Source organism: Camelus bactrianus, chromosome 11 (genome assembly GCF_048773025.1).
Source record: "Camelus bactrianus isolate YW-2024 breed Bactrian camel chromosome 11, ASM4877302v1, whole genome shotgun sequence".
NCBI lineage: Eukaryota > Metazoa > Chordata > Mammalia > Artiodactyla > Camelidae > Camelus > Camelus bactrianus.
The window spans coordinates 42,341,517-42,355,029 of NC_133549.1; the positions used below are offsets into that span (position 1 = coordinate 42,341,517).

At 42.5% G+C, this 13,513-nt stretch overlaps 2 long non-coding RNA genes across 6 annotated transcripts in view; one reads left to right on the forward strand and one right to left on the reverse strand.

Moving 5' to 3' along the window:
* Positions 1-13,513, forward strand: part of LOC141579114 (uncharacterized) — a 57,845-nt gene that overhangs the window by 34,378 nt on the left and 9,954 nt on the right. For both annotated transcript variants that reach the window (XR_012510183.1, XR_012510184.1), the window contains exon 4: positions 4,945-4,991. This is a non-coding gene — a long non-coding RNA (uncharacterized LOC141579114). The remainder of the gene's footprint in view (positions 1-4,944; positions 4,992-13,513) is intronic.
* The window catches only part of LOC123613149 (uncharacterized), a 37,345-nt gene continuing 23,834 nt past the window's right edge, over positions 3-13,513 (reverse strand). For 2 of the 4 annotated variants that reach the window (XR_012510180.1, XR_012510182.1), the window contains one exon: positions 6,278-13,293. This is a non-coding gene — a long non-coding RNA (uncharacterized LOC123613149). Of the gene's footprint in view, positions 6,208-6,277; positions 13,294-13,513 lie in introns of those variants that run through there. The other 2 variants (XR_012510181.1, XR_006720505.2) reach the window with 2 other exon arrangements.

The following is a 13,513-nucleotide window of genomic DNA, read 5'->3' on the forward strand; positions in this document are numbered from 1 at the left end:
AATAAACAGGGAAGCAGAGAATAGCTCTGTGGACTTTGGAGCAAACCCTGGAATTGGCCTTGTACCGGCAGCTTCCATTCTCCTAATAGGCTGGAATCCATCACTTATTTTTTGCCATCTTTGTGTCTGTTACAGAGTAATCCGCCTGGACTAGATAAGGCCCTGTGCTAGGTACTATACAGGTTACCAAGATGATTTATGTCTGGCTTCTGCTCTCAGGAACGTTAACAACTCCTCCCCATCTTTCTGCTGGGGTCCTTTTTTCCAGCTTCAGCGTTCAGTAGGACTGGAAAAAATGGCAGGGAGGGGAAATGGTCAGGGGAAGCAGCTGCCGCGATAGTTGTGATGGTTAAAACAGGTTCACGTTATTCCCTGAGGGAATCAGCAGCTTGCTTCTTGACAGCAGCCTCTATGTGAGGGAAACATTCTACTGGTTCTCTCTTCGCTGAAGAGCAGAGGATGGGGATTGGCATGCTGAATCTTGACTTTTTTCCTTTAAAATATACCGTCTTCCGTGCCCAGATGTCAAATTATTCTGGCAAAAATTCTTTGAGCGTGCATTGTCCGGGTGAAAAGGGAAACCTTCGCTGAGGAGTGGGGACCATCCAGCTGATGGTGGTGGAGTTGGGGGTGTGTCGGGGAGCGCAGTGGGCTTCCAGGGAAGCTGCAGCCAGGAGAGAGCTAAGAATGAGCCCTGCGCTCCGGGAACTAAGGGGCAGGCGCGAACTGCACAACTCAACTGGTTTGTGTATCCAACGTGCTTCCTGTGATCCTCTTCCTCAGAGTAAAGTTCCAGCCCTGGTATTTGTGGGGAGGAAATTCAGTGCAGAGGAAATGAGGTGGGAAAATGGGTGTGCCCGACAATGGTGGAAGTGAGGGAGAGGGCTCCACCTCGAGGCCCCTTCTGGTGGTGGAGTGAGAAGCGGAACCGGGCTGTGTCTGCGCACTGGGCGCGGAGCCTCAGGAGAGGGGGAAGGTTTTCGCCTGAGACTCGCTCATAAACGGTGTCCGAATTGTGGCGTCTGGGCTGATGGGGTGAACTGGAGGAGAACTGTGCATGTCCGACCCAACCCCGAAGAGTGTTGTTCAGTGGAAGGGGGAAGGCTGCCTTAAGCATGGGGGTGGGGAAAAGGAGTTGTTAGACAAATCCCAAGGGTTGGGCTTGGGGGGGAGCCGCCTCAGCTGTGGAACTGCCAGTTCTCTGACTGTGTCATGTTCTTTCATCCCTCCACGCTGCTTTCTAGGCCTCTGTTGGGCCTACATGATATGAGATTTTAAGATTTAACAGAAGATTCAGAACCTTAGAGGGAACTTTCCTGATCATTCTAAGTTTGGATTAGGAGCCCTTCTTCTGTGTCTCTTGTGACTTGGGGTTCCCATTGGGCTTCAGCTCCATGAAAGTAGAGATTATGTCTGTCTTGCTCATTGTAACATTCCCAGTGCCTAAAACTTGTAAATTCTCAATAAATATCTATCTGCTGAATGAAATGCCTCTGCTGTAGCTGTTATTGTAGGTATGAAAATTGTGTAGACTTCTCTGTCTCTTCCACCAGACTTTAACTTCCTGAAGGCAGGGACCATGGCTTACTCATCTTGGTATTCCCAGCATAGTAGCTCAGAGTCTGGGAAATAGACAGGCCAGTCTTGTGGTACAGGTAAGTGAGTGGGTGATTCTAAGCTCTGTCTCACAGTACGATCACCAGGGGAGCTTTAAAAACAGTGATGCCTAGGCCCCAGACCAGACCAATCAAAACAGAGTCTCTGGCATAGAAAACAAACATGGTTACCAGGGGAAGAAGGGGTGGGTGGAGGCATATATTAGGAGTTCAAGATTTGTAGATGCTAATAGCTATATATAAAATAGACAAACAAGGCTCTAATGTATAGCTCAAAGAACTATATTCAATATCTTGTAATAGCCTATAATGTAATGAAATAGAATATGAAAAGGAATGTGTGTGTGTGTATCTGTATCTATATCTATAGATTCAGAGATAACTGAATCACTATGCTATACACCAGAAGTTAACACAACATTGTAAACTGACTATACTTCAAAAAACAAACAAAAAACCCCCAGAATCTCTGGGGTCAAGGCATCAGTATTTTTCAAAAGCTTTGTAGGTGAATTAATGTTGGGAACCTTTGGGCTAGGCTCTAAAGAAATGTCAGAATCTAAGGCAGCTAAGAGAACATTCTAGGACAGAGTCCCTTTCTGCTGGAGAGTTTTCTTCCAAAATGGTGTGGTAGTGGAGCAGAAGAGAATAAAGGCTAGATTCTATCCTAACACTCATGAATTCTCCATAGGGGAAGAATTGAGGTAGTCAAATGAGCTCTGCTTTTAAATTAGGGACTTTCCAAGGATGGTCTTCACCGTAATTCCCAGGACTAGCAGAATCAGTACTAGAGGGGAGCTTACTGCAAATGCAGAATCCCTAAACCCCATGCTCCCAAACCTACTGAATCAGAATCAGTATTTGTAGAGCTCCAGGTGATCATACGCACACTGAGGTTTGGGAAGCATTGTTCTGAAGTAGTTGTTCTCAAAGTGTGGTTGGGGTGCCAGCATCATCTGAGGTAAAGGATGGGGTGGGGTTGGGGGGGACTGTGGTTCTCATACTTTAGCTTGCATCGGAATTACCTGAAGGGCTTGTTAATTTCATATTGCTGGGACAATTCCCAGTCCAAAGAGAAAATGGTAAACTCAAAACACCTCACTCAGTAGGTCTTGGGTGGGGTCTGAGAATTTGCATTTGTAACAGGTTCCCAGGTGATGCTGATAGTGCCTGCTCAGGAACCACATCTTTGGCTATTACAAATAAGGCTGTTATGACCATTCATGTACAAGGTTTTGTATGGACATATGCTTTCATTTCTTTGGGGGAAATATGTAGGAATGAAATTGCTAGATCATGTGAGAGGTTTTTTTTTTTATTTTTAGAGAAATTATGAAACTATTTTCCAAAGTCGTTGGGCCATTTTATGTTCCCATCAACAGTTAGATGAAAGTTCTAGTTCCTCCATATCTTCACCAGTTCTTGGTATCATCTGTATTTTGATTTTAACTATTCTAATAGGTACATGGTAGTATTTCATTGTGGTTTTAATTTGCATTTCCTTAATATCTAATGAAGTTGAGCATATTTTCGTGTGCTTATCTGTCATCTGTATGTCCTCTTTGGTGAAGTGTCTGTACAAATCTTTTACCATTTTCTTACTGGACGAACTGTTTATTACTGTGTTTTTTTCTTATTAAGTTTTAAGAGTTTTTTTATTCAAATATAAGACTTTTATCATATACATGATTTGCAAATATTTCCTTTCAATTGTTGAAAGCTTGTCTTTTCATTCTCTTAGCAGTAATGTCTTTCAAAGAGCAGAATTTTTAAATTTTGATGAAGTCCAATTTAACAGTTTGGTTTTTTATGGAATGTGCTTTTGGGGCTGTGTCTAAGAAATCTTTACCTAACCCAGGGTCACAAAGGTTTTCTCCTATGTTTTCTTCTAGAAATTTTATAGTTTTAGGTCTTACATTTAACTCAATGATCCATTTTTTTGTATATAGATATACAATTTTTTCATCATTATTTGTTGAAAAACACAACCTTCATCTTTAATGTCTCTCAACATTGCTCTGTACTTTGCAGTGCATAGTTGTTTTGTATCTATTATCAGATTTATACCTAAGCATTTTATATCTTTTGGTTCCCTTGTAAATAGTATTTTTTTAACTTAATTTCGATTTCTGATTGTTCATTTCCAGTATGTAGAACTACCATTAATTTTTGCATATTGAGCTTGTATCATGCAACCTTGCTAAATTTATTAGTTCTAGTAGTTCAGACTACACTGTCCTTCCCCTATTCCTATAAATATTCTGGAGCTTTGTTCTAGGGTTTGGTTAAATCACTTGGGAACAGTCTAATGCTTTTGAGTCTTGGTTTTAAGATTAGGTAAGGACTGGAGCAGTGTTCAGCCTAGGATGAATTAGTCTTTACTACAGAGGCAATATCCTTCCAAGTACTCTACCACCACCCCTCCCCATCCCCTGACCATGAATTTTGAGGTTTTTACATCTGGCTGGTGAGAATAGACACTATTCTCTGCCCTGTGTAAGTGCCAGTCAGTCAGTTTCCTCTAATCTTTGTAGATGATTCTTTCTCTGGCCTCAGATAGTTCCCTTATATGTACACGCTGATCAGTCCTCAGCTGAATACTCGAGTGGGAACCTTCTGCAGACCTCGAGAACTTCCTCTCTGTGTGCAGTTCTCTTCTTTCTTACACTCTATCCTAAGAACTCCAGCAGCCTTGATCTCCTCAGACTCTCAGCTTTGTATTCTCAACTCACTGAGTTTTCCCGGCTCTGTCTGGGTGCCCCTCTCTGTGCTGTGTGGCCTGGAAATGCACTCAAGGCAGTAAGCTGGGCCAATTGTATTGCTTACTTCATTTGTTTCACAACTCTCAGGGATACTATCCCTCCTTCCCTGATATCCAGTGCCTTTCAACCTGTTTTTAGATATTTTGTTAATTTGGGGGGTTGTTTCAGGAAGGAGAGTAAACCAGTCTTTAATCTTGGCTGCTCAATGGAAGTTGGAATTTAGAATTTAAAGCATGTTTTTATCCTAAAAATTATTTATATCTTTTACAGAATTAAAAATAATTGGTTCATGTATTTCTCAGTTAAAACTATAATTTTCTTCATCTGAAAACTGTTCCTGACCAAGTGAATTGCCCTTTGCTTTAAAAGCAAGCCCATTGCTCACTCCAAATGTTAGAACAGCGCTGCATCTGAATATAAACCAAGCTGCGTTAAATCACCGTGTGTGTATTTCACAATGACTGGCAAAACACAACTGTAGTTCTAGGTACAGCCACTTGAACTAGAGCAGCAGCACTAAATCTTTGCCTCACTCAAGTATGGCCATTCTGTGGTTTGCTTTACAGCTGACTCAATGTCAAAGACATTATGAGGAAGAAGATGAAGCTCAAAGGTAAGATTTATAAACACGTGCTCCCTGCTCTTAGATTAAGTGTCCCTGAAGACTTCAACCTAAAGTGGATCTCTGTAAGTCAAAAACCTGACCGTGCACATGCTCATGTCTTCTATTTGGATACCAGTGGGAATCGTTAAGTGACTATGTAAATCTGACAATCGTGAAGCACAAGCATTTATTTGAGAGTTGAATAAGTGGAGGTGCAAAATGTGAAGCAGTAACAAATGGAATCTGCCTGTAGACACAGTGGAATAACAAGGGTATATGCAGGCATGTGTTGAAGTATTAAAGTGTAAGTATACTATAGGAATAATACAAATTCTGGGGCCCAGATTCAAATCCTATTTGTGGCCATTATAGCTGTGTAGCCTTAGGAAGTCACTTACCCTTCTGGTCTTAGTTCCTACAGTAATACTACCTTACAGGGTTGTTGCAAGCATTAAATGAAATAAAATATGCAAAGTGGTGCCTGGACCCAATGAGATCAATATAAATGTTAGTCATTGGTACCATCATCATCACTATTATTACTGTTGTTTTGGAGAGTTGCATGTGCAGGGCAGGAAGGAATGAAGAATGTATGAAGCATCAACGGGGAAGGTCTCCTTGAGAAGGTGGAATCTGAGCTGGGCTTTGAAGCCTAGAAAGAACTAATAATGATGGAAATGGGCAGTGATTTTGGGTGTAGGAAACAGAATGAGCCAAAGTCCAAAAAAAAAAAAAAGTTTGAGTTATGAGGAAGTCTAGTTGGCATGTGTGGTGTTGTTAGGCAGTAGTGATAGGCTGAAAGCAGGAAAAGTCATGGGGTTTGGCGACTGTTTAGCTGTTGCCAATGAGGGAGCAGTGTAGCATGTATCCCAAATGTAAGCTGGCCATCCAAACGTCTCAGACTCAAAGCAATGATGAACTGAAAAACAGTCTAGCAACCAAAACTATTTTAAAACGAATTCAAATTTTTGCTTGCCATTCTCCAAGAACATTAAAAAGCATAAGCTTTAGGAACAGTCCTCAAACTTGCCTTTCCTCTCCTAATTCTCACCTGTCATTAGCTCCAGAGCTTCTCATTCTCTGAACCCCTCGCTTTCCATTTCTTCTGTCCTGAAATGGACATGAAGCCTTTCTCTTTTGTTCCCTTCCTCCTTTCCTTCTGCCCCTTCAGTCTTGTCTCTGTTTATCCAGTCTCTTTATTTTGAATCACAAAGTCTTTTCCATCCTGGAAAACACAGAACTCTCCTTAGAGGACAGGCTTAGCAAAACTATCGAAGACAATATTTTCTTCATGGTGAGTGGTGGAGAGACTTTATTGTGGCAGAGAGTTTATATATTAACACTTACGTTAATACATTTTTTAAAATCATCAAAGATAACAGTAACATTTTGAGCCTTGGTGATGGGGAATGGGGGATATGTCATTATAGAAACAGGGAAACCAAGGAATGGAAGATCTTTGGGGGCAAGAGATTGAATTTGGAATGAGCATGTACTGGGGCTATAGCAGCATTCCAAGGGTAGGTAGACAAATAGAAGCTGGATAACTAGATTGGGAATTTAAATGGATTTGGGCATCATCCCCAAAGAAGTGATAGTTGAAGATGTGGGAATGATTGAGAAGAGAAATACAGAGGAAATATAGAGAAAGATACACAGAACTTTAGAAAATACCTACATTTCAGAATAGGAGTTAACGAGAAGATTCAGGAAAGTAGAGTCCTGGTGTCCAGGCCTCACCCAGATGAATTCCATTAGAATCTCTGCAGGTGGGATTCATGCAATAATAACATTGTCGACACCTTCCCCAGCGATTCCTGTGTAGCCAAGGTTGAAAACCATTGTTCTCGTGGCTTATATGATGCTAAATGGGTTTCAGGCTTGTGTGGGAAGGCAGTTGTTAAGTGATGAAGTCCTAGTTTATTTGATTTATAAATCAGAAACTCTGCCATTCGCATTTTGCTGAGGAACCTAGGGCTCAAAAAGATTAATTAATTTTATCATCTTAAAACAAGAAATCTGATGAACTTCCAGCCTCAGACTTAAAAACCTCTCACTGTCATAGACCAGACTCCTCCGCTTCGTCTTCTCTGACCCGCTCCTCCCCACCCCAGCCCGAGTCCTCCACGCCCCCTGCCCTGAGACTCCCAAGGTTGTGCAAGCTCTCCAGAGGCTCTCCGTTCAGATTTTAGAACACATTTCAGGTTAAAGCTCACCTGTGGTCCCTTCAGCAGCAACAAAGCAGGCCACACTGTCAGAGGAAAGCCGTTTAAGGGCCTCACTCGTAACTTTGTGAGCCTGGAGAGAAGGTTAACTTCTGGAAGAAAATGGTGGTGGCGGGGGGTGGGGGTTGCTTCCTGTATTTTGAGGTGCTAGAGGTGCCCCGACTTCTAGCACAGCCCCCTCCATGCTGTTTATGAATTGGCTTCGAAGCCTGGGGCTGTGGTGGTGAGGCTGCCAGAGCTGATGAGGCATAGCATTTGTGGGAATTCTGTGACTCCAGAAGGCGAAAGGTCAGTTTCTTTTCATTGACAGAGTTCTTGCTGCCTGAGAGTTTATCTCTGGGAATCTTGACTGGTTTCCAGGGTTAGGCTTCACCTCTATTGTTATCTGGAAACACAGGAACAGCCCTATTGTCGTGCCAGACTGGGTTAGACACTGGACCCCATTCCCCACGGCACTGTAATCACACCCTGCCCCCGGGAGTAAAGTCCTGTAGTCTTCCAGAATGGCTGGAAGAGGATTTTTAAAGATACACAAACCTGCTCATGTTCTTCTCATACATATACATTTGTGCTTGATTTATACTCCCCTGTCTTCCATTTTCTCTCTGGACTCCTCAGAATTACCCGTGAATATGATCCAACATTGGAATGCACCCTGGAGCTTGAGGACACACCTGAAATCCCCTGCAAACACTTGTCTTTCATTCAGACTCATACGCTGAAAAGACGGGCACATATAACCCTGAACTCACACATGACTCCACCAGCCCACAGTCACACTAAAAGTGGGTTTGAGTTACATGTGCGCTCGCTTACGTCTTGGCTCACACACCCCTACCTGGAGGTTTGTGTACACAGGGCCTGTTCATTCCTCACAGAGCCAACATCTGTGTTCACGGCCACATCAAAAACACCCCTTCAGGGCCCTAAGAAACAAACGGCAACAGAGATGGGAAACAGGGCAGCTGAAATGGCCGTGCTCCTTCTACTTCTGTCCTGAAGCAAAGCAACCAGGATATTCTGGGCTAACTTGGTGTGTTGGGTCTCAATGCACTTTTACAACAGACCCTGACCCGACTCCGAGGCTCAGAACAGCAGTCTCCTCCCCCACCACGTCTGCTGGGTTCCTCCAGCTGTCTCCAGGGCAATTCTCCCTAAATGCAAACTATTAGCATTTCCTGTTAAAACATTTCTAATAAATAAATGAATACATCATCTTCTTAACCCGAAGCAGGTCGGAAAGCAGCCTAGGAGTTAGTCTGAGCTAAGGACGGACATGGACCACCCAGCACCAGCCCCCTGGCCCAGGGCCAGTGCTGCTTTTGTTTGAATTCCTGTATGAGTAACTGCTCGAGCTGACGCCAGCCAAACTCAGTGAAATATTATTTTTAATATTAAATAAATAGATGGTGGGGTGTGTTGATCTTTTTTTTTTCCCAGTAAATTGCAGCATCACAACATAGAAGCCGGCTCTTGTATCCAGATTTCCTCAGATAGCAGAAGGAAGGCTGACATTCTCTTTGACCTTCCTCACAGAGCACTTACCCCCCAGGAGACAGAAAAGTCCCAGTTGGTGTTGACGGGACCATATTTGGAGTAAGCTGGGAGTTCAAATGCTAACAAAACTTGTATGGGATCACCAACTATTTTTGTTAATCTTTCTAACTTATTGTTTCCTTTCAATATACAAAAGGCACATGCTCTTTATATAAAAATCAAAGCACAGATAAACAAGAAGCTGCTGAAATCCTAGTACCAGTAAGAGATAATTACTGCTGAATTTGGGGGCATATTCTTTCCTGCTTTTACATGTTTTTATTTATGTATCACAGTAGGTGAATGTTGATTTTACAAAAATGGGCTCACATTGTCCATATGTATGCTTTTTTACACAGAATTAATTTGGGGCATCTACTTTATGTTGGTAAATACTCCCCTAAAGCTTTCCTTCTAAGAGCTGAGTCATACCCCATCGTATGACTATGCAACAGTACGCTCAACTTGCCAGTCTCCCTCCCACTGCTGGATACTAAGGTTGTTTCCAAGTTTTTTCTGTCATAAACAACACTCCAGTAAAAACAACAGCAACAACAACAAAGCAAAAAGAAAAAAACAAACCCTTGAAGCTAAGTCTTTGCTTAAATCCTTAATTATTTTCTTAGGATAAAGTCCCCAAAGTAGCATTTTCAGACTTTGGCTACATATTCATCTAATTCCCCTCTAGAATGATTATACCAGCTGACACTGTCACCAGCAAAGAATCAAAATGTTCCCCTGCTGGAACCTCTGCCATGCTGCCTATTATTTTTCAAAGACAATCTTTGGCAATTTGTTAGGTAAATGAAAGAAGAAGAAGAAGAAAGAACCACCAACCTTAAACATTTAACACGAGAGTTGAGTAATGTAGAACTTTTGCACTTTTTTGCAACATGTGTTTCACCGTGTTGGGCAGTGAAGGGGACAGACAGAAGAGGAGACGTGGCTGTGGTGGCCTCAGAAAGGCTCAGACAGGGGAGAAGATGCCTTGATATCAGGTATGACTGGAAGAAGTCAGTGCTCTGCAGACCCAAGGTAAGCAAGAGGAGAGACTCTACCATGGGCGTTTCCCAAAATGTATTCTCAGTGAGATTCATTAATTTGGAGGGAAAAGACACTGAGGTCAAGGAGGTCTTGGGAATAGTGGGATAGCCAGGTTAGAGTTGTTTCTTCACAGTAGGATTTCTCAGAACCTATAAAATGCTAATAAAGTGCTCCAAAGGGGAGATATGGTATGCAATTTAACCACATATCCAGCTTCACCCCCCTACCCCCACCTTTTTTTATTTTTCAGAGAGCATCTCATGGACCTGGTGCTTGGTGGAACACACTTTAGGAAGCACAAGCAAGGGGAGAGGGTATAGCTTAAGTGGTAGAGCACATGCTCAGTATGCATCAGGTCCTGGGTTCAATCCCCAGTACCTCCTTTAAGAATGAATAAATAAGTAACCTAACGAACAATATTAAGCTAAGGAAGCACAAGCAGAGAATGGGAGATAGGTCAGAAATGAAGAGATGGGGACGAGAGAAAGAAAGAGACAAGAAAAAGTAGGAGAATGGAAGGGAAATTAGAAAAATGGGACAGGAGAGAAACATAAAGGGGAAAGGAAAGGAGAAAGGGAGGCAAAGAGAGGGAAGAAAAATTTAAGAGAATGAAGAAAAGGAAGTGGGGAGCTGAAAAGTACCAAAAGAAAGACCTCTTATTACTAAAAGCACCTCCCTATTGCTGTGAAGACAGACGAGGGGCCTGTAATCTCCTCTGTGCTCACCTCCCCAATGTAATCTCCTCTGTGCTCACCTCCCCGACCGGCCCCTCAACCCCAGCCTGTCACTCTCCACAGTTGGTTTTCTCTGAAATGTGACCCATCTTGCAGCCCCTTCCTTAGTGGCTGTTCCTTAACATGCAAGAATTCATTTGCAAGGGAAGCTCAGAACATGGTAATAAACAGTAGGCGCCCAGAGAAACCCAGTGGAAAAAATACAGTAAGAAATATCAAAATATTTAATCACTGTATTTTTTACTGTTCTGTAGCTTCTTGTAGTGTAAGACATGACCAAAACGAAAACAACATACTCTACTCAGCCAGGAAGTCTAGTTGCCTAAAGAGCAGATGAAGGCAGATTGAAAGCTTTTAAACCCCAACTGGGCCTTTTACCCAAAAGGGTTTGCTTTCAAGCAAAGTGAAAGCACCAAAGTGGTAAAATAAATTCCTAAAAGCTTAAATGCTATGCATGTACACAGCGCTGAACCCTTTAGAATTCTACAACAAGAGGATACTTAATTATTTAATGGAAGCTCTTTGTTATTTTTTTAAAAGTCTCAAGTAACACATGCTAAAATAGAAATAAGTACTTTGAAATAAACTCATGGAGTGTTCATCCAAATCTGAAACCCTTAGAGTTCTCAGAAATATGGGGTAGGATTTGAAGCAGTAAGATTAAGACTGACAACAGATTTCATTAGAACAGTGATTCCCAACCTCTTAATCACCATGACTTTTTTTTTTTTTTTAAAGTTCCCTGCAGCCAGTCAGTCATCTTAGGTCTTCACTCTGTATTCATGTCCACAATTGCTCATGGGTTCAATGCTGGAGTGTCAGGATGCCCAATAACATTCCAAAATTTTCTGTGATTTCAACAGATGTAAGTCATAGTGGCTAGCATAAGACACTCAGGGTCAGGGAATGGGGTTGATATTCTTCTATCTAAAAGGAAAGAAACTTGACATTTAGTTAACCTCGTCAATACTATCACAGATAAGGAGTTGGCCCTTCATATTATTAAAAATAAGACACAAGCCATTATCACTGACTTCCTAAATGTCCCAGAGGATGAAAAACCTCACATTTGAGGTTCTTCTGAAAACCTTCCAGCTCTCAAGATTTGCTGCATTTTTTAGAGCCTCTAAACCAGGGGTGGCCAGTGGTGGCACACATGCTGCTGTTCTCGCCCTCTGTGCCTGTGGCAGACAGCTTTAATCAAGCTCTACAATCTCTCCCACTGAGTGGTTTTCTTAATACAGTGTCCCACGCAACCAGTGATTCAGAGCTGGTGCTGAAGATGAAACCAACTTGTCTTTCCTGCTCGACCCTGAATCTTAGGTGATTAGTGCATCAGGCAAGTACAGGGGATACAGGCTCAGGATTCCTCTGAGTAGGGAAGCTTAAGATCCCATGTTAAAGATGGAAGATGTAGAAATGAGGGGAACCAAGAGACGTGGAGTCGCATGAGAGTAAGATCTGACTTCTCTCCCATCCTCTCGACAGCTGATTATAAATAGCCGCTCCTCATTCTTTTTGCCTCCTGTACTTCTATTCCTAGAATAGGTGCAAGGATTGGACAAAAAGGTATCGGAATGAACAGAAAAGGTTAGTCCCAGAATGGCTCAGTCTGGGCTGGGAAACTTCCAAAATGGTCTTGGAATAATCATAGTGATACCACCCTACAGGGCCATAGAGTCAGAGTTTCCTGGTCTCCCAGCTCTCTCTCTCAAATTAACTCCTTGGAGCTTGACAGCCTTGTGAGAAAGGCGGAAGAGATGTCATCTTCGCTTTTACTCGTGAGGAAAGAGAAGCTTAAAGACGATAAGTGATTTTGCAAGGTCACATGGCTGGGAAGGGATGGAATGAGAAAAAGAACCCAGATTTTAAAACTGCATCCAGCACTCCTTCTGATGCATTCGTGCTATTCACATCGGGGTGGAAGCATGCCAGGATAGGTAGGGCAGGGCCAGGAGGTTATTTCAAAGATTTGGTATAAAATGACACTTCTCAAAAATTTTAGGTAAACATTTTGATACAAAGAGTGTAAAGGCACATTATGAAGTAGAATGCAGAATTTGCATGACTTTTTACAATAAAATAACAAGATTTCAAAGATATTGGCATCTTTTTCCAGGCTTTGCCTCCAGGTCTTCTGATGGGTTAATTGTTTCTCTTTCTTGTTCTCTGCTGTTCTGGTGGAAATGAGTGAAGAGTACTGCTCTTCACCATGCTGCCTCTCACCTCCCTCCTCCCCTTCCTTGTTCTTCATTTATTTAGGTGATTCTGCCACCCTCAGAGTCCCCAGGGGCGGCTTGCTTGTGCATCATTTCAGAGGCATGGAGCTGTCATGGTTGGGTTCTGGTGAGGCTCTCTTCCTGGCTTACAGGCAGCTGCCTTCTCACCATGCATGTCGTCACATGGCAGAGTGAGCAAGAGAGGCTCTCTGCTGTCTTTTCTTATAAGAGCACTAATCCCATCATGGGGGCTCCGTCCTCTTGACCTCTTTGGGTGGGCTGATCCAGAGTCTGAACAATATTATCAAGGACTCTGAGGACTGGTAGCATTGCCTTTATACTAAGGCTGAAGTAGGATGTCTGAGACTTTGTGCTTCCTAGTTCATGTCCAGTAAACATATCTCATTAGTCGGAATCATGGCATGGACTCATTCCCCAACCAGTCACCATGGCCAGTGTGATGGGCTTTACTGATTCACTTAAACCAATCAGAGTTCATTTCAAGAGCTGAAGGAATGTTCAACCTATCCAAGTTCCACAGTTGCTTCATAATCTGGGAAAGAAAAGAGTAGAGATGATGGGAAGTAACTATGTTGCCCACTACAATTTCCTCTTTAAAACTATCTACTTTAAAGTGTTGAGTGTGTCAGCTACATGGAAAGTTGTAAGAAAAATGAACTAATTGACCATCTGCCTGTTTATTAGGAACTATAGTGACCACCCTGGGAATGGGTAATAATGGGATGGACCCTACAGAAAACATTAAGGGAAAA